The sequence below is a fragment of the Mobula hypostoma genome, chromosome 5, assembly GCF_963921235.1.
Source record: "Mobula hypostoma chromosome 5, sMobHyp1.1, whole genome shotgun sequence".
Taxonomy (NCBI): Eukaryota; Metazoa; Chordata; class Chondrichthyes; order Myliobatiformes; family Myliobatidae; genus Mobula; species Mobula hypostoma.
This window is the reverse complement of record NC_086101.1, coordinates 168,708,721-168,731,212: the sequence shown is the minus strand read 5'-3', so window position 1 is coordinate 168,731,212 and position 22,492 is coordinate 168,708,721. Positions and strand designations below refer to the sequence as shown.

Sequence of the window (22,492 nt, the reverse complement as noted above, 5' to 3'; positions counted from 1 at the left end):
GAGGAACAACCTTCAACCACAACCCTCTGCTTCCCATCTCCGAGCCAATTGTAAATCCAGCAAACCAGCTGCTCACTGGATTCCATGAGACCTAACCATGTCTTAGGCCTTGCTGAAGCCCAAATAAGTAACATCCACTCCCTTAGATCATCTACTTTTTTGGTTATTTCTAGAAAAACTCCAAATGATTTGTCAACTGTTGTGTATGTGGCCTGTTTACACAACTACATTATTAATAAAAGCGTGGGAGACGGCAGCTAAGTTTCATGGTTCTTTACTGGTAGAGTCCGAACTTTTACTCACACACATACAGATCCATACGCACCTAATAGCGCATGCAACAGCGTGTTACTACAACATAAAGTAGTCCCTTATTATAATGTAGGCTATACGGTACACCAACCATGGCCAAACTATCCACCACCCTAACTATCATCCTGCTTACACTGTATCAAGTGCTTGGCAATAATGGAATTTACCTTCTATTTAAAGAGATCACACCATTTTACAGAGGTGACACTCTACAAAGATTTTCTTCTTACTAATGTATGGGCAATGAGCAAAGAATTAACAACAACTCAAACAATTTTTTGTCCTGTGACTTGAAAGTGAATTAAGATGTTTTGTTTTCAGATGAGACATAACTGATTTTCGAACCTCACCAGTGGATTGTGCTCTACCTGTCATTCTGCAGATGAAATTGCAAAGTGATCTAGTATCACCACCTGCATTACCATCTGGTATTGTACAGAATTATAGTAGGCTGCAGAGAGTTGTAAAGTTAGTCAGCTCCATGGGTACTAGTCTCCACAGTATCCAAGACATCTATGAGAAGCGGTGCCTCAGAAAAGTGGCTTCCATCATCAAGGACTCCCAGCACCCAGGGCATGCCCTTTTATTCATTCTTACCATCAGGAAGGAGGTACAGAAGCCTGAAGGCACATAGTCAGCGACTCAGGAACAGCTTCTTCCCCACTGCCGTCTGATTTCTGAATGGTCATTGAACCTATGAACACTACCTCACTACTATTTCTGTTTCTGCACTGCTTACCCTAATTTAACTCCTTAAGATATACATATACACACACACACACACACACACTTACTATAATTCATTCCCGACACTTATCATGTATTGCATTGTACTGCTGCCGCAAAGTTAACAAATTTCGCAACACACACCTACAACGAGCACTGCCACAAGAAAGCAACATCCATCATCAAGGACCCCCACCATCCAGGCCATGCTCTCTTCCCACTGCTGCTATCGGGAAGGAGTTACAGGAGTCTTAGGTCCCATACCACCAAGTTCAGGGTTAGTTACTATCCTTCAACTATTAGGTTCCTGAATCAGTGTGGATAACTCCATTCACCTCAACACTGAACTCATTTTACAACCTATGGACTCATTTCAAGGACTCTATAACTCACGTTCTCAGTATTATTTGTTTACTATTTTTATTTATATTAGCACAGATTACCTTCTTTTGCAGGTTCGTCATTAATTGCTTATGTGTAGTTTTTCATTGATTCTATTGCAATTCTTTTGTTCCACTCTGACTGCCCACAAGCAAATGAATGTCAGGGTAGTATATGGTGACATAAAAATACTTTCATAATAAATTTACTTTGAACTTTGAATTAAATAGTTAAATTAGTGAACCATTTTAACTCGGTAGAAATCAGTTTTAATAAAGCATTACCTTCCTTGATGCTATGAGGGAACAACTGCATGGCTTCCTCACGATGACATTCTGCAATCGAAGAACAGTACAGCAAAGGAACAGGCTCTTCTTCCAACAATATTGTGCCAAATCAAATCAAATGGCCAACTAAACTAGTCCATTATGCCTACACAATGTCTATTATCATCATCATCATCATCAGGTGCCGTGCCCAGTTTGAGCTTTGACTGCCATGGCCCATACTCTCCTGTTTCGGGTCAAGTGGATCAATTCATTGGTATTCATTTCCAGTTCTCTGGCTGCTGTCTCCATCATCATTTGTCTTTGTCTTCCTCTTGCTTTCTTCCCTTAGATATTCATTTCGTCCATGATATTCTTTCCATCCTTCTCAAAAACCACATCTCTGCTGCTTCAAGCAACACACATCAAAGTTGCTGGTGAACGCAGCAGGCCAGGCAGCATCTCTAAGAAGAGGTACAGTCGATGTTTCGGGCCGAGACCCTTCATCAGGACTAACTGAAGGAAGAGCTGCTGCTTCAATTCATTTCCTCATGTTACTAGATATTGTCCAGCATTCTGAGCCATATAACATAACTGGATAAACGTAACATTTCAGTACTCTGAGGCGGGTTGTCATGCCTAGTTTAGTATTGGTCAGAATACTCTTCATTCTCATAAAGGTGTCTTTTGCTATCCCTATTCTTCTTTTGTTGTCCATGTCACACCTGCCATCTGATGTCACCCAGCTTCCTAAGCAGCAAAAGTTCTGTACTTGTTTTATGTCTTCCCCGTTTACTTTCAGCCGGCAGATAGGATTCTCCTTCTTTTTGGATATCACCATACATCCAGTCTTTTTGTGATTGATAGATAAACCCATTTTTGCACTTTCTTTAACAACTATATCAATTAAGTTTTGTAGTTCTTCCTCCGTACTTGCAATTAGCACAGCATCATCCGCATATCTGAAATTATTGATGTTTTCACCCCCAACTTTGATTCCAAGTTGTCTCTTAGTTTTTGTAATATTGTTTCACTGTACACATTAAACAAATCAGGGGAGAAAACATACCCTTGTCTAACGCCTCTCTTGATTTTTGTAAACTGACTGTATTGGAGGGGTCGTGACTGTCACGTGACAGCACTGCCCACTACCTGGTCAGAAGGCACGCTACCTGCCAATCAAGGTTTGACTCCTCCTCGCCCATCACTGCACATCTAACCATTGGCCCCTTTAATTAGCCTTGTACTTGGCCTCAGGCAATTGGCCTTTGTAATCAGCTTAACTCTGCTGGCACCGAGCCATTGGCCTCCCCTGTGAATTACCTGGGCTGGACTGTCCAGACCTCTCCAGACCTCCTGCACTAAAAGGGTGCCACATGTACTGGGCTCTCTTTTTTTTTGCTACCTCCAAGGGACCACCCTGCCTCACTCCAGGCTGAGAACTGTGAAAGGGCGCTGCAGAAACTGTTGGTGAGCTGTGCATTGAATAGGGTTGGGAGCGTTGATTATTGTCCCTAATAGCAGAGAGCCTTGCCCGCACAGAGTCAAGGGGTGGCGGCTATCGTATTGAATTTTCCCTTCGTTGTGTGTGTGTGTGTGTGTACTTTGTTCCCATGTGATTTTATTAATTGTCTCTGTGTGTTTTATTGCTGATCCGAATTTTCCCACAACTGCTGTAAATTGTGCGTGTATGCATGTTGCTTCTGTTGCTATTTTCCCACGTTTGCCTTCTGTAAATAAAATCCTTTACTACCAAGACTGTGTGTCCAGAGTCCTCGCCTTTGAGACCTACTGAATCTGTTTCCTCACTTACAACACTGACTCACTTCTCCATCTATTCTTACAGCGGCAGTTTGTTCCCAGTACAGGTTTCTGATTAGGCAGATTTATTCTGAAGATGCTTCGCTTGGTAGGGTTGATTCTGGGCAGCAGGGGATCCCCGACCATCATCAAGCTACTGCTCATAAAATTCAAGTAACACAAAAGAAAATTATTGCCACTTGGAATGTAAGAACCCTATATCAAGCAAATTGGACAATGTGATAAATGAAATGGAAAGACACAATATCCATATCCCTCCATTTTGCTCACATTTATATGCCTGTTTGGGGTGTTTGGGGTGTCAGGGAGGGGTAGCACCTCTGGTGGGGTAACATGTTGTGTCCTTTTCAAGGCAGTTAGTCCATCTTTGGTTCCCACCTGGCACTCAGCTCTCACCTGTGGCTCCCCGTAGCTGTTTGCATGTGACAGCGGCCACACTCCGGGCAACAGCTTCGACAAGCCGGCTAAACCAGGTGAGGGTAACCGACGGGTCTCAAACCCTCGGTGAGATATGGGGTTGTCTATCCCAGCATGTGAAGACAGACTCCTGCGGATTGAGCGGACGAGACCAATGGAAGGTCCAACGGTCAAGAAGGCGGTCTCTGTAAGCGTCGTGGTACGTGTAGGGCAGGACAAGACACAGAAGACATCCTGGTCATCCACTGCGCCTAATCCCGTCTCCAGCCATCTCGACTCTGTCTTGCCACTGGATCCAGATGGGAATTTGGAAAAGAGAGTGAAGCTGACGCTGCGGAACTCTCCCACACTTAAATCCAAATCACACGCTAGCCTCGACACCATCATGATGGTATCAAGATCCTCATCGACGTTGACGATGAAGGAACATGGGGCATATGCCTATCTAAAAATCTCGAAGTCCCTGATATATCTGTCTCTACTATCACAGTGGGGAGCACATTCAAGGCACTCACCAGTCTCTGTGTAAAAAAAACTTGCCTTACACATCTCCTTTACCCCACCTTTAATGCATACCCTCTAGTACTAGACATTTCAAGTTTGGGAAAAGGATACTGTCTGTCTGCTCTATTTATGCCTCTCATAATTTTATAAACCTCTATCAGATCTCGCCTCAGCAACTGCCACTCCAGAGAAAACAGCCAAAGCTTGTCCATCCTCTTCTTGTAGCAAATGCCCTCTAATCCAAGCAGCCTCCTGGTAAACCTCTTCTGCAGCCTCTGCAAACCCTCAACATCTTTCCTATAACGAGGCGAATAGAGCTATATGCAATATCCCAGATGTGGCCTAACTATAGTTTGATAAAGCTGCGACATAACTTCCTGACTTTTGAACTCAATGCCTCAATTAAAAAAGACAAGCATCCCATATGCCTTCTTAACCACTCTGTCAAACTGCATAGCCATTTTCAGGGAGCTATGAACTTGGACCCCAAGTTCATCAACACTTTTAAGGGTGTTGCTCTTAAGTGTACTGTCTCTTTACATTTGCCCTACCAAGATGCAACACCTCACATTAGCAACTTTGATGTGTGTTGCTTGAATTTCCAGCATCTGCAGAATTCCTCTTGTTTGCACTTCACGTTAGGCTGGGTTAAACTCGATCTGCCATTTCTCCGCCGTATCTGTAATTGATCTATATCCCACTATATTCCAGACATCCCATCCTGCAAAAACTCTTTTCAGGGAGGTAGCACCCCCACCCCCCCCCCGCAACCCCATATCCCCCCCCACCCCCCCACCCCCGGTCATCCTCCAAGGGTGTATGTAATACTTTGTTTAGTGATTTTATCTAATCTGTAAACCAAGTTGGGTATGTGCAGAAAATGTGACATTAAAATATGTACATATATTATATTATATTATCATGTTTATTCTATTACAACTTTAAGCAAGTCTACAGGGAGTCTGGCCTCATCACGTAGGACAAAATAAAGTAGCTCCTTAGCAGCTAGTCAGCTAGTTTAAATAACGTTAGCTATGCTAATGAACGAATGACACCTGTTAAACTCACCTCAACATGTCCTTTACATTTTAACCCACCGTGGGCAATAGGAAAGTCACTGTTGCAAACAGTGCAGCGAGCAACACTGTAATTATTTTTCAGGTCGACTGTAAAGCCCGCCCACAGAGAAAACTGATAGGTCTACTTAGCATGAAGACAGACCAATCAGGATGCTCGCTCTCTCTCTCCCGCTCAAAAAAATCGATTTCTGGGATATTGTATATAATTTCCGGGCATCAGGGAGTCGCTATCAATATGCGGGAGACTCCTGGAACTTCCGGGAGAGGTGGGGTGTCTGATAATTTTTACCAGTAATCTACACTATCTACAACACCACCAATCTTCATATCAAAGTTCAAAGCAAATTTTTTATTAAAATACATATATGTCACAATCAGGTTTAATATCACCGGCATATGTTGCAAAATTTTGTTACTTTGTTACAGCAGTACAGTGCAATAAAAACCATAAATTACAATAACCACACATTAAAAAATATATTAAATAAGTCGTCGAAAGTTCCTGAGGAAATGTTTATGGGTTAATTTTCCAATCAGAAATCTGATAGCAGAGGGGAAGAAACTGTTCTTGGCATGTTAACTGTGTGCCTTTAGGCTCTTGTACCTCCTCCTTGATGATAGAAATGAGGAGAGGGCACGAGGATCCTTCATGATGGATACCACCTTCCTGAATCATCGCCTTTTGAAAGCTGGGGAGGCTAGTACCCACGATGGAGCTGGCTGAGTTTACAACTTTCTGCATCTTTTTCTGATCCTGTGCAGCGGCTCCTCCATACCAGAAGACGATGCAGCCAGTTAGAATGCTCTCCATGGTACATCTCTGGAAAGTAGTCAGTGTCTTTAGTGACATACCAATTCTCCTCAAACTTCTAATGAAATATAGCAACTTTTGTACTTCCTTTGTAATTGCATCAATATGTTGGGCCCAGGATAGATCCTCAGAGATGGGTACAACCCTATACAACCTGGAGATTCGCCTTCTCGCAGGCATTCACAGTAAATACAAGAAACACAATAGAATCAGTGAAAGACAGTGCCCAATAGTACAGACAACAATCTATGTGCGAAAGGCAACAAAAATGTTCAAATACAAAAATAATACTGTACTATTGTTGGTAATAATAAATAAATATGCAATAAATATCGAGAACATAAGATGAAGAGTCCTTGAAAGGATAGACTTACTAAACCACCCATCTACATTTCATCCAGGTCATTTATATACATCACAGTACAGATCTGTGTACAGCACCACATGCCTCACAGACCTCCAGCGATAGCGAGTCCGTTCAGCACTACCCTCTGTCTTTTATGGGCAAGCCAGTTCTGAATCCAAATCGCCAATTCACCACTGATCCCATTCATCTAAATGTTCTAAATGAGTGTCCCATGACAGACTTTGTAAAACGCTTTACTAAAATCCATGTAAACAACATCCAAAGCTCTACCTTCATCGAACACCCTCCTCACCTCATCAAAAAAACTCAATGAAGTTAGTAAGACACAACTTGCTCCTCGCAAAGCCATGCTGGGTCTCCCTAATTCGGCCATGGTTTTCCAAATTCTCATATATCCTGTCCCTAAGAATTCTCTTCTGTAACTGCACTATCGCTGACACGAGACTCACCAGACTATAGTTTTCAGGATTGTCTCTGATTCCCTTCTTGAACAGTGGAACAACATTAGCTACTTGCCAGTCCTCCAGGACCTCGCTTGTGGCCAGAGAGGACACAAAGATATTGGTCAAGGCCCCAGCAATCTTTTCACTTGCCTCACTGAATAACCTGGAGTATATCCCATCAGACCGAGGGGACTTATCTCCTTAATGCTCTTTAAGATGCCCAAAAATACCTCCTCCTTTACTTCGAAATGCCCTAGTATATTAATACTCTTGGTACTGACCTCCCTATCCTCCATGTCCTTCTCCCTGGTAAATACTGATGTAAAGTACTCATTAAAAAACTCACCCACATCAGCTACATCTTTAATACTATCCCATCAGAGTGATTGCACCCTTCCTATTATTATACCCATACAGATGCAGTAGACAAGCCTTCCATTATGTCCCCTCTGAGTGCAACTGTGATATTGCCCCTGATCAGCAGTGCAACTTTCCACCACCAGCCCCACCCCCCCTTACCTCCCTCTCTATCTTTTCTAAAACATCAAAACTCTGGGACATTAAACACCTATTCCTGTCCCTTTTTCACCAAGTCTCTGTAATGGCCACAACATCATAATTCCATATACTGACTCATGCTCTAAGTTCATCAAATTTACCCATAATACTCCTGGAATTAAAATACTTCAAACTATCTACCCCATTGTATCTATTACTTTGCCCCTGCCTGATTCTGCTGGCTCTGATATCTACCTTCTTCTTTATCCCTACACTTTCTGACCTAATGCTCTGGTTTCCATCCACTTGCCAAACTAGTTTAAATTCTCCCAGTTAGCTCTAGTGAACTTCCCGGTCAGGATATTGGTTCCCCTCCAGTTTGCCTGCAACCAGTCCCTCTGGTACAGGTCACCCCTGCCTCAGAAGAGACTACAATAACCCAAGATCATGCCCTCTGCACCAATTCCTCAGCCACTCATTCATCTGTATTGCCATTCTATTCCTGCCTTGATCCAGGACAATAATTCTTTTCTAATCTCATTTCTGAACTCAAAGAGAAATTGAGGTAAATCCAAACATGAAGTCCCTGGTTTGCCTCAAGCAATTACACCAATGATATCACCTTCTGGATCACATTCCAATCTTTACTGTTTGGTGGTGTAACCTTCATCACCAACAATGTTTCATATTCGTTTTGAATGCTGGAGGTCTGACACCACACGTGACAGGTGACGTGTCCTGGTCCCCTCCGTACAGTGCTGTTCAGCATATCATGGATTATGCAAACAACTCATGATATTCCAAGTCTCTAATAACAGCTAAGATATTGAATGGTCAGACGGCATCTCAATAAGAACTGACAGTCACAGAGAACTCTGGTACGGAAAGGGCAGGCAGGTAGCATTATTTAAATGAATGAAAGGAAGCTTAGGTGGGCCTGCAGTCTCACAAGTGAAGCTCCCTGCAGGTGCCACAACTCACTACAGAGCCCAGATGTCAATCAGCCAAGTAATACCAGTGCTTCCAATCTGCTACCTTGCTGTACCAACCTCTCTGATGTACACCGAGTACAAAAGGAAGTAATTACTGTTCAGATCTGTGTATTAAGCTTTGCCATCTACTCAACACAGACAACAAATCCTCTGAATTAAAGTAATGCATATAAAAGCTCAGTGGGTTGGGCAGCAGCTCTAGATAGGAATAATCAGTCCCAATGGAGGGTTTCAGCCCAAAACATCGACTGTTTATTCTTAACTGTAGGTGCTACCCAACCGGCAGAGTTCCTCCAGGATTTTGTATGTGTTACTCTGGATTTCCAGCATCTCGTGTTTATTATCCTCTGATTTAGAGCAATTAGGTAAATTTTCCTACTGTTGCATCTGTCAAAATATGTCACCATCAAATATACTGTATTATTGACTCACTCATGTCATAGTAATAGTACCAGGTAATTAGATCTAAAATTCCAACAAAATTATTGAGCTGAATCTTAACTTGAAATAAAAATGATGGGTGCGCGGGTTAAGTCTGGCATTGGAACCAAACTTAATTCAAATGTGGATACTTCTAGTTTTAATGGAGACGGGAAATGGGAAAAACAGCCAGTCTACTTACAAGGAACATGTTGGCTATTTCACTGTTATAATATGGTTTCCATCCTTCATATAGGCAGCCATTGTAGATTTTCTGCTGCCTCAAGAAAGCTGAAAATGGTGAGAAGAGTAGAATCACAGACATTAAGGCCTTTATAGCAGCACGAATAGAAGGCAAGCACAAGTACTACCTGCTCTTCATGCAGATATGCCAAACAGGATCATTCACTTAATGGTAGCCGAGACCAAGACTGAACTCTGGTCAATGGAGCTGAGGCGACAGTGTCAACAGCTGCGCTATTTTGCCATTCTTTATATAAAGTGGAAGCAAAGAGCAAAAATAAAGATGCAACTCTCAACTCATTCGGAAGGTTCAAGAAGAGTAACACATCCAAAAATGAGAACCATATTTTAGGAGGGTGATTACAGGGCTTTGGGAGGATGGAAAGGAAATTTATCGGAATGAGCCTTTACTTGTGTTGGAAGACTGCAAAAGCTGGGTTTGATCAGGTTTAAGCAGAGATTTAATGAGAGTTCAGAATCACCACTGGAGATTTTGTTTGAGTGGATACAGTTAAACAGCCTCTCGAAGCAGATGGATCAGAAATCAAACTCATAAATTTCAAATGATTAAGAAAGAAATCAGTATCTGAAAAGTATTTTATATACTGCATGTTGCAATGAACTAGAACTTGAAGTTTATTATAAACTGATCCATTATAGTTTTCAAATGAAGTTGAATATAGAGTTGAAAAAAAACCTGCAAGGCAGAGCAGGGAAATGACGCCAATAGCATTGCTTTTCCAAGGAACTAATAAAGGCACAGAGACAAATGGTTTCTGTGATTCATCTCACGATTACCCTCCAATACAAAGATTTTCAACACATTAAACATAGACTACCCTCGCTATGGTATTCAGGTAAATTAGGTACCACAAGTCTGCACGTCTTCAAGTCTGCCGGGGAAGTCAAACCCCAAACCCAAGTCTAAGTCCGGGTGGCTGGAACCTGGAGGCCGAAGGTGGCTGTGCTGGGGTTGGAGGACTGTGTACGTGTGTGGGTGGGGGGAAGAAACAGGGCTTGTTTTGTTGCTTGTTGTGTTCTGTGTTGTTCTGCCAAACATTACAGGCATGGTACGATGGTGCCAGAATGTGTGTTGGTTGTTAATGCTGATGTCGCATTTCACTGAATGCTTTGATGGACACATTGTAAATAAACATAAATCTTGAATCAATTCTAAGTTTTCAACTTACTCATTGGCCTTTGCTCAGAAATGAAAACAGAAGCACCGGAAACACTCAGGAGGTCAGGAAGCGCCTGTGGAAAGAGATACAGAGTTAACACCTGAGGTAGTAGCCTGGTTCAGTAAAAATTCACCAGGCCGGAGCTTTGACTGATGTTGCTTGACCTGATGAGCATTTTCAGCATTCTCTGGTTTTATTTGATACTTCCAGCACCTACATTCCTTCGTGTTTCGGCAATAGCACTGATGCAATTATTCTTTCCTCAGCAGAAAAACGTTTGCAAAGCTTTTTCATATTACTGTTAGTTTGGAACAGGCTGATGTATTGAATATGTGTCACCAACAATGCCTCCTGTGCACTCTTGTCTGCGCAAATATCACAGAATGTCACACAGGACAGATTCAGCAAACACTATAGTGAGATAATTGGGAGGAATTGACCTGGTTGCTATGTCATGCAAAATTGTAAATTCAAATGAGTATGTCTGCAGGAAATGTTCCAACCCACTGCTCTGACTTTGTGGGGAGATGTCAATGCCCATTTACCACTGCTCGCTTACTGAAACATGGTGATAGGAAAAAAATCTTAAGAAAATTCAAAACTAACATTTTTACAGTTTTGCTGTAATTTGAGCAGTTCCTCCTCAATGCTCATTTTTATCTTTCTCTGTGTTGGAACAAGGAAAGCAAGGTGATAGTTTTTTTTCTCAAAGGAAGCAATTTCATTAAAGTGTGTCTCAAATCAATGAAGATCTAATCTTGTCTTTCACTTTATGCAATGCAAGGAACTGCAGAACAGAATTAATTAATCATTAATTGCCACCTTTGCTAGGCTATTTTCATTAGGGAAATGACATTAATTGCAAAGCTCGATCAACAAACTGTTCAAGTATAAAGAAGCATTTTATCAGTAAGTCATGGGCTGAGACACCAACTCATTTTCTCTCTCCACTGACGCTGTTTAACCTGCCAAGTATTTTTAGGATTGTTTTTAATATGGGATCTCCAGTAATGCAGAATTTGTCTTTGTTAGGATAAAGTTTATATGTCTTACATTCACCATTGATTCATTTGTTTAGAACAACATATTGCTTATCCAAAGATACTGCAGTTCTCTAAGTTATTAAACATTAAGACATTTGCAAAAATTGAAGAGATATCATCCAGTGCTGAAGAAAAATCTAATTAGAACCTTAACACTTAAGTGTTTAATTATATAAAGCCAGGTATTATTGCCTTCCTCCACAGTGTAGTCTTGTTAAATTCTGTCTCTCAGGCTAGTTCTTGTATTTTTGAAAGAATGTTTTCCTTAGGAGAACAATTTAAATGTAAGGGGCACACGGTAGCATAGCGGATAGGGCATTGCTTTACAGCACCAGCGATCACCAATCAGAGTTCAATTCCCACTACTGCCTGTAAGGCGTTTGTGCATTCTCTCCGTGATCATACAATTTTCCTCCAGGTGCTCTGGCTCCCTCTCATATTCCAAAGACGTGCAGTTAGGGCAGGTTACTTGAGGGCATGCTATTCTGACACTGGAAGCATGGTGACACTTGTACACTGCCCACCCTAATCTTCACTGATTTGATTGGACAAACAAACAATGCATTTCACTGCATGTTTTGGTGTGTCTGTCTGTCTCTCTGTGTGTCTCTTTCTCTCTGTCTCTTTCTTGTGTGTGTGTGTGTTTCTGTCTCACAGTGTTAAGTCCATTACCCCTACTGGTTGCCGATAGCAGCTCACCAGAGTCCTCTGTCCTGGAACCAGGGATGAGGTCCTTGAAGCTTCTCTTGGTGTTTCTGTAGCTCTGGGTTTTTAACTGGATGGGGTTGCGAGGTTACTGAGTTCTTACGGATGGGGCTGCTAGGTTAATGGGTTTTTACCAGGTGGGGTTGCTAGGTTACTGGGTTTTTACCGGATGGGGTTGCTAGCCCCATGCCCAACCCTCCTCCTTTCACAGCCGGGATTGGAACCATCCACGGTGGAGTTGATGTTTCGATGTACATGTGACAAATATAGCTAATCTTTTTAATGTTTAAGGTCATTAATCAAGAATTCATTTGTGAATATAATCAGTTGGCAGTAAGCAGTTTAACTTGGAGGTCAATTAATTATTTTTCCTAGTCATGAACACAGATTTGATAGATTCTGCCTCCTTTCTTCTCCCCAGATCAGCACCATTGATGCAGTGGTTTTGCAAGAGGAGAACATGTCATTGCTCTTTGCCCTGAAATATGGTTACTCTAAAGCCCTGTGCTGACACTGTAACCCCTCAGCTTTAGAGTGAAGCAAAGCTATTTCACACTGTACAGTTCACAGTAAATCTATCCCTTGTAATTGCCATGTGACAGTTCAAACCATCTGAAAAGGGTCTCTGATTACAGTCTTTATCCCTTGATCCTTCGTTATGCTATCAGTGTGAAAGAGAAATTAGCTTCCACGCAACGCCTGCATGGTTTGTTTGGAACACCATAAATATCTTCTCCTTTTAAAACAAACTTGCACCTTATTCAATCATATAATGCCTCAATGTTTAATCCAGCAGCAACTCCCCATCAGTTTTGAACCATGCAGTGCAACTATGTGGAGGATTCAACAAAAAGCGAGTAGTTTTAAAAATAACATTCAAGTACATGTACAAAGTTTATTCCTTTCGAGAGAGTGGTGACCCCATAGCCCAATTTGTACCCCTGCTCTCCAGCAATCCAATCTTTGGTCTCATTGCTAACATCTCATGATGCTGGAAGAGCTTTTTTTGCTTTTAATGTGCTGCTTACTCAAAACCATTCGGTGCACATGCATCCCAATTTCTAGGAAATATCATTCATCTGCAGTAAATTTAGGTGAAAAATAGTTTCCCCAGTAACTCTGTCAGACTCACTGTAAAATGCATCATATCAAAAGATCGGCTAAGCATTGTTGTTCTTTAATTCAATACTGGGTTGTTTTAGTGATTATTTTCCACTTGTGGCCTTTAGTTTTGGTTTCTTCCAAGAGTGGAAACACCTCCTCCAAGGCTATTGTATTACATTTACTCAAGAGCTTTTGCTAATTTATCCTCATACATATCGCTTACTGGGGAGAAACTCTAACCTGTTCAGCCTTTCACAATATGCTTTTACATTTCCCCAATGCCTATAGATCCTTTCTAGAACCAAAACCAGAACAGTGAACAATTCCTATCATGTGGTCCATCCAAGATTTGATTGATTTAACATACCCCAGTTTAAATTCCGTCCTTCTAGAAGTAATGTAACATAATACATATTTAGTTGCTGGCTCAGTCATGCATTAACTAATATCTTTCATCTTCAGATATCCTCATTTTGTTCCATTTGTCAGTACTTCTCTCTTCACTGGTGAATGTTCTGATGATTCTCTCTGATATACGCATAACTACAATATACATATACAATATTACTCATATAACACATATTACATGTAACTACCATTATATTCCAAATACCTTCAGTAAATATTTTTAGTTCATAACTGTCTAACAGAAGATGGACCATTAGTTTAGATGGAGCTTATGCATTTCAAAATCAGTTCATCAGAAGGAAAAAGTTATCTTATAAATTGATTGTGAGGTAACAAATGCACTGAACTCGCACTGTGACAAACATTATGCACTCAGTGCTCCTTCAGGAGTTTGCACCAACATTTTAGATGGCAGATGCTTCAATATAGTTGACATGTTCATATCTAGTTATTGTACTCATCTAAATTGTGCTCTCCTTGCCCTAAGGAAGTATGCTTGATTCTGTTGGTTGGACTAATGTCTGCAAGACCTCTTTTGTGCTACAGGCTAATTGTCAGTCTACCTTATTCATGTACCATGCTTTCCTGAGAGGCTGCAGCACTTTCAAAACTGTTAGAAATTCCCCACCCAACTTTTGTAATGCAATTCCAGGACTCCAAGTCAATGTGGCTCAGGATCAAGATGGTTCCTGAGGATTTTGAAATCTTATTTTGGTTCACTATCCAAAGGCTTCAACAATTTGAAATTCTCACCCGTCACGTCTGCTGTATTTCTAATCATTGTTACTTATCAAAATTTTATATCGAGAACAGAATCATTTCAAACATTCCACAGCTTAGAGCTGTATTAGGTGAAATTAATTTACTGATTATTATTTATAATGAAAACTTAATTGGTGACACAAATGAGAAGACAAGATGGCAACTCTAGATAGTAATATCGAAAGGACAAACTGCAAGTTTGGTCTTTGGTAAACCATGGCCAGACAATGTTCATACATTCATTACAGATAACCACATAAATATTTCAGAAGAACAGGTTATTGTACACCAGCAACATTTGCTGCATATTAGTCTCATTGAATTCAGTCTTGTTAATTTACTTTAATTCAGCTGGCCCCATTGCCAATACTAAGATATTTTTCACTCCTGTTATTTCACAAAAATTATCTCTTCGTCATATTGTCCTTCAATTCATCCCAGGCTGCCTTATCCAAAACAAAGGAAACTATTCCCAACACATAACTATCAATATATTACAAATACCTTCAGTAAATATTTTTAATTCGTAACTGTTTAATAGAAACTGGACTGAACAGAAAATAGTTTGGATGGAGCTTGTGCATTCCAGAATTAGTTCATCAGAAGAAAAACATTACCTTATAAATTGACAGTGAAGCAGCAAATGTCCTGACAAATATAATGCACTCAGTGCTCCCTCTGGAGCTTGCACCAACATTTCAGATGACAGGTGCTTCAGTATAGTTGATATTTTCTTGTCTAGCTATTGTACTCATCTAAATAACTGAGTATAACAACTGCATATTTGTTTCAAAAGGACAAGGAAGACAAGGTCATGGCAGTCAATATTTCATCCAGCACATAACATGAACCTGGCTTCACTGATAATCATTAAATGGAATTGAAAGATGAGTATTGTAAATGTGTTTGATGTTTCAGATTCTATTTTTTACATGTTAAATAATGGGGTATTCCCAATATATCTAACTGAAAACAATTAAAATGGAACAGTCATAGAAATACCAGTATTCTAGTACTACGTCAACTGGGCTTAACATCATCAATTGTTTGGATTGATCAAGGCATGCTGCTGCAATATAGCTGTAGCATATTCTAAACCCACACGGGACCTGTTATGTGTGATTTCATTAAATGTGACAGATCACATTACAAGGTAGCAGTCTACAGCTGGTATTGTATTACACTCACTGATATCTGAATGAGAACAACATCGCGTTCACGCAGTTGTGTGAGACAACATCATATTCTGCTGCAGTTACATTGGATTTTGAAAACAAACAGGAAGGCTCATTAATAGCAGAATACTCACCTCATTGCTAAGAAAATTATAGTATGGTCATGATAATGAACTTAACGTTAGCAGCACGGTTTCTAAAAAAATTGAGTCTGTTTTCAGAGACTGAAGGCAGCATTTGGTTTGCTGGCCTTCATCAGATAGAATGTTGAATATGGAAGTTGGAGGTTTCTTTGTGATTGCACAAAACGTTAGTGAGGCCCCATTTGGAATAAAAAAAATTCCTGATTGGTAAGGACAAGTATGGGACAAAGGGCTTTTTTCTATGCTGTACAATTTCATGACACTTTTGGAACAAATACCCGCAATTTTTAAACTAAATAATAGTGGGGAGTTTCCAAGAAGGAGTAGGATACAGAGTGAGAAAGAGAGTTGCATATTGTGGGCTCTTAGAGACTGAAGGCAGATCTGCCAATGGTAGGTCAGTCAGAAAAATCAAGGGTGGAATTAAATAAATTGAAAGTTTGGAAGATCAGCAAGTGATTATGACGTGTGAAAACTAGAAGAATTCTTAAAGGTTGATTGTCAAAGGACTATGATCTTACTCCCTATTACTTCCCCCTATTATTCTGTCTTTTGCTGCTGATGAGATGCATATTTTTCTGGACAGAAATTAGGACCTACCACCAACCTTGTGACTGTGTGGCTAAGTACAGCTCCAATGCCACATTCAAGTTTGCTGATGACAGCACCGTAGTTGGACAAATCAAAAGGTGCTGACAAATCAGCATTTAGGAAGGAGATTGGAAATCTTTCTGAATGGTGCCACAACAGCAATTTCTCACTCAATGTCAGCGAAACCAAGGAGCTGATTAGTGACTATAGGAGGGGGAAAGTGGTGGTCCATGAAGGAATCAAAAATGGAGAGAATCAGCAACTTTAAATTCCTCAGCATCATCAATTCAGAGGATTTGTCCTGGGTCCAGCACGCACGTAACTGCTATTACAAAGAAGGCATGGCAATTTGCAAAAATTCGGCATGTCATCTAAAACTTTGACAAACTTATGTAGATGTGTGCTAGAGAGTAAGAGAGTATCGTGCCTGGTTGCATCACAGCCTGGTATGGAAATACCAATGCTTTTGAATGGAAAAACTTACAAAAAGTAGATTCAACCCAGTTGATAATAGGTGAAGTCCATCCCATTTTGAGCACATCTACTAGGACCACTGTCGCAGGAAGGCGGTATCCATCATCAGAGACTCCCACCACACAGATCATGCTCTCTTCTCGCTGCTGCCGTCAGGAAGGTGGTACAGGAACCTCAAGTCCATGCCACCAGGTTCAGAAACAGTCATTTCCCCTCAATCATCAGGCTCTTGAACCAGATGGTATAACTTCACTCACCCCACACTGAACACATTCCACAGTCTATAGACTCACTTTTAAGGGACTCTTCAACTAATGTTCGATATTTATTGTTTGTTTGTTTATTTATTTATCTCACTTTTGTATTTGCACTGTTTGTTGTTTTTCGTACATCGGTTGTTTGTCTGTCATTGTTATGTGCAGTTTTTCATTGATTCCATTGCATTTCTTTGTATTTACTGTGAATGCCTGCAAGAAAATGGATCTCAGGGTGGTATATGGTGAGATGTATGTGCTTTGATAATAAATTTACTTTGAACAACAACCGGAGTCATTGTTTCCTTCTGTCAGGAACACGTGATTTTCAGACAGCCATTAGGACTGAGCATGACATATTTCTGCTCTGTTTTCGTGTGTTCTGAGGTGGATGTTGAGGACACTGTGGGAACTGCAGACTCCTTCTAAGGTGGTGGCTGAGGGGACAGGCAGGTGGGTAGACAGGTTTGCACAGAAATAGTATTGAGCTTGCAGTCCTGTGTCAAGGCAACTTAGGCAGGGAGTGTGCAAGAGAATTAGCACTACACAACAAACTGTACCTTAGCCTTTTCTTTTGCTTGAACCTATTGCTGAAATCTTTTAGATAGTACTCTTATTGGGATGAACAGAAAGTGACAAAAAGTAGTTTAGCATCCCTGTTGCATACAGATCGCATAATTCCCAATTTCTGTAAAACACAGAGTATTGATGAGAATCGGCACTTTCCTGTTTTCAGACATCATCCTTGTGCAGCATTCGACTTGAATAAATACAGCAATCACAGAGATGATGTGTGGAGCTCACATGCAAGCCCCAAAATGGATGATTAGTCCTGAGCCGAACACTGATAAGAAACTAGCCTCTCCTTTTCCATAGGCAGCATGCAGAAATAATCATGCATCTCATCTTGATCTCCAACAACAGACAGATATCTAATTGGAGTGCTGAACTCTTTTTTAACATCATTGGATTCAAATATTGAACCAATTGCCAATCGATTGCAGATTTGGAACTTCTGCACAAATCAATCATGCTGCCCGCCCTCTGATTTTCCTGTATGGATTCATTACCATTCTAATTGATGGAACTCTAATTGAAGTGACAAGAAAGAGGCAAAAAAGTTGTAATTAGTTCAATTAAGGGCAGCCTTTCAAACTGGACCACAGAAAATGATTCATTTGAATGGAAGAATACCAGTCCGACTGCAACAAGCATTTCTTTCTGAGTCGAGACTTTCATAAAGGCCAAATCAAACTCTTTGGAACTGAAGATAAAGCTGTTTAAGATCTCTTGCTGAAACATGTGCTTTAAATCGGCCTTTCAAGTGAAATGTTGCTAAGTTGACCCGTTCACTGTTGAGATGAATGCATCCAAGAGCTAACATCAAACATAACAGCACAGTACAGGCCCTTCAGCCCACAGTGTTGTGTCAAATTTTAAACCTACACTAAGACCAATCTAACCCTTACCCCCTGCGTGGCTGTCCATTTTCCTATCATCCATCTGCTTATTTAAGAGTTTCTTAAATGCCCTAATGTATCTGTGTCTACCAGCACTCTTAGAACATAGAACATAGAAATCTACAGCACGTTACAGGCCCTTCAGCCCACAATGTTGTGCCGGCTATTTAACCTACTCTAGAAGCTGCCTGGAACTACCCTACCGCATAGCCCTCTATTTTCTAAGCTCCATGTATCTACCTAAAAGTCTCTTAAAAAACCCTATTGCACCCACCTCCACCACCGTGGCTGGCAGTACATTCCACTCACCCACCACTCTTTATGTGAAAAACTTACCCCCGATATCCCTTCTGTACCTACTTCCAAGCACCTTAAAACGATGCCCACTTGTGTTAGCAATTTCAGCCCTGGGAAAAAGCCTCTGGCTATCCACACCATCAATGCTTCTCATCATTTTATACACCTCTATCAGGTCACTCTCATCCTCTGTCACTTAGGAGAAAAGGCCAAGTTCACTCAGCCTTTTCTCATTAGACACACTCTCCAATCCAGACAACATCCTTGTAAATCTCCTCTGCGCTCTTTCTATAGTATCCACTTCCTCCCTGTAATGAGGAGACCAGAACTGAACACAGTACTCCAAGCGGGGTCTAACTAAGGTCTTACACAGCTGTAACATTACCTCATGGCTCTCCACGGTTGATGAATGTCAGCACACTATACGCCTTCTTAACAACACTGTCAACCTGCGCAGCAGCTTTGAGTGTCCTATGGACATGGACCCCAAGATCTCTCTGATCCTCCACAATGCCAAGAGTCTTAGCATTAATACTATATTCTGTTTTCAATTTTGAACTACCAAATGAACCACCTCACACTTACAGGGGTTGAACTCCATCTGCCCAGCTCTGCATCCTATCGAAGTCCTGCTGTAACCTCAGAGAACCCTCCAGACTATTCACAACACCCTCAACCTTTGTGTCATCAGCAAACTTACTAACCCACCCTTCTACCTCTTCATCCCGGTCATTAATAAAAATCACAAAGAGGAGGGGTCCCAGAACAGACCCCTGTGGAACCACACTGGTCACCCACCTTCATGCAGAATCAAAACCATCTACAACCACCCTTTGCCTTCTGTGGGCAAGCCAATTCTGGATTCACAAAGGAAGGTCTCCTTGGATTCCATGCCTCCTTACTTTCTGAATGAGCCTTGTACGGGGAACCATATAAAATGCCTTACTGAAATCCATATACATACATCCATTACTCTACCTTCATCAAGTTTTGTTATATTCAATCAGGCTCATAAGGCACAACCTGCCCTTGACGAAACCATGCTGCCTATCCATAATCAGATTATGTCTCTGCAAATCCTCATAAGTCCAGCCTCTCAGGATCTTTTCCGACAATTTGCCCCCCACTGAAGTAAAACTCATTGGTCTATAATTTCCTGGGTTATCTCTACTCCATTTCTTGAACAAGGGAACAACATTTGCGAACCTCCAATCCTCCAGTATTTCTGCCATCCATGTTGATGATGCAAAGATCATTGCCAGAGGCTCGGCAATATCATCCCTTGCTTCCCTGAGTAGCCTAGGGTATATCTTGTCCAGTCCCAGCAACTTATCTAACTTAAAGCTTTTCAAAAGCTCCAGCACATCCTCTTTCTTAATGTCTATATGCTCAAGCATTTCAGTCCGCTATAAGTCATCCCATAATTGCCAAGGGCCTTTTCACTGGTGAATACTGAAGCAAAGTATTAATTAAGTACCTCCACTACCTCCTCCTACTCCATACACACATTTCCACTATCATACTTGATTGGTCCTATTCTCACATGGATTATCCTCTTAATCTTCATATACTTGTAGAATGCCTTGGGGTTTTCCTTAATCCTGCTCACCAAGGCCTTCTTATAGCACCTTCTAGCTCTACTAATTTCATTCTTAAGCACCCTCCTGGCAACCTTGCAATTTTCTAGAAATCTATCAGTACCTGGTTTCTTGAATCTTTCATAAGCTTTTCTTTTCTTCTTAACTTGATTTTCCACATCCTTTGTACACCAAGGTTCTTTTACCCTACCATCCTTTCCCCGCTTCAATGGAACATATCTATGCTGAATGCCATGCAAGAATCCCCTGAACATTTGCCACATTTCTGCCCTGCATTTCCCTGAGAACATCTGCTCCCCAATTTATGCTCTCAAGTTCCTGTCTAATAGCATCATATTTCCCCCTACCCCAATTAAATGTTTCCCAAATTGTCTGCTCCTATCCCTCTCTAGTGCAATGGTAAAGGAAATAGAGTTGTGATCACTACTTCCAAAATGCTCTCCCACCGAGAGATCTGACACCTGACCAGGTTCATTTCCCAATATCAGATCAAGTACAGCCTCTCCTATAGTTGGCTTATCTACATTTTGCATCAGGAAACCTTCCTGAACACACCTAACAAACACCACCCCATCAAAACCCCTTGCTCTAAGGAGATGCCAGTTAACATCAGGAAAGTTAAAATTTCCCATCACAACAACCATATTATTATTGCACCATTCCAGAATCTACCTCCCTATCTGCTCCTCAATGTTACTCATGGGGAGGTCTATAAAAAACACCCAGTAGAGTTATTGCCCCCTTCCTGTTTCTAACTTCCAACCACATTGACTCAGTAGATAATCCCTCCATGACTTCCTCCTTTTCTGCAGCCGTGACACTATCCCTGATTACCAATGCCACTCCCCCACCTCTTTTGTCTCCGTCTCCATCCTTTTTGAAACACCTAAAGCCAAGCACATTGAGTAGCCTTTCCTGCCCCTAAGACATTCAAGTCTCTGTAATGCCCACAATGTCATAGTTCCACATATTGATCCACACTCTTAAGTTCATCCACCTTGTTCATGATATTCCTGGCATTAAAATAGACACATCTCAAACCATCAGGCTGAGTGCATCTTTGCTCTATCATCTGCTTATCCTTCCTCACAAACTCCTTATAAGCTGTCCTCTACTTGTGCACCAACCGCCCCGTCCTCTGCCTCTTCACTTCTGTTCCCACCCCCCTGCAAACCTAGTTTAAACCCTCCACAATATCATTAGCAAACCTCACCACCAGGATATCGGTCCCCCTTGGATTCAAGTGTAACCCGTCCCTTTTGTACAGGTCACACCTGCCCCAGAAGAGGCCCCAATAATCCAGAGATTTGAATCCCTACCCCCCTGCTCCAATCCTTCAGCCGTGCATTTATTTATCACCTTATTCTACTCCTATACTTACAATCACCTGCACAGGCAGCAATCCCAAGACTGCTACCTTTGAGGTCCTGCTTCCCAGCTTCCTTCATAACTCCCTATATTCTGCTGTCAGGACCTCCTCCCTTTTTCTACCTATGTTGTTGGTACCTATGTACTATCTCCTCCAGCTGTTCACCCTCCTATTTCAGGATATCGTGGATGTGTTCAGAAACATCACAGACCCTGGCACCTGGCAGGCAAACTAACATCCATGTTTCTTATTCACACCCACAGAATCGCCTACCTGTCCCCCTAACTATAGAGTCCCCTATTACTGCTGCCATCCTCTTCCGTTTCCTACCCTTCTGGGAAAATCAGGTTGGTAATGGATCTCAAGAAAGTGAGTTTGTTAAATGCCTAAGAGATAGGTTTTTAGAGCAAATTGTTGTTGAGCCTACTAGGGGATCAGCTATACTGGATTGGGTGTTATGTAATGAACCGGAGGTGATTAGGGAGCTTAAGGTAAAAGAACCCTTAGGAACCAGTGATTACAATAAGATAGAGTTCAACTTGAAATTTGATAGGCCTAATAAGGTTAGAGAAAGTAAAGTCTGATGTAGCAGTATTTCAGTGGAGTAAGGGAAATTACAGTGGTATGAGAGAGGAGTTGGCCAAAGTA

At 41.3% G+C, this 22,492-nt stretch overlaps 1 protein-coding gene across 1 annotated transcript in view; it reads right to left on the bottom strand.

Annotated features, from left to right (window-relative positions):
* LOC134347160 (sorbin and SH3 domain-containing protein 2-like) overlaps nt 1–22,492 on the bottom strand; it is a 465,962-nt gene that overhangs the window by 362,520 nt on the left and 80,950 nt on the right. Inside the window, exon 2 of the mRNA XM_063049382.1 lies at nt 10,471–10,534. The gene's annotated coding sequence lies outside the window, so the exon portion shown is untranslated. The remainder of the gene's footprint in view (nt 1–10,470; nt 10,535–22,492) is intronic.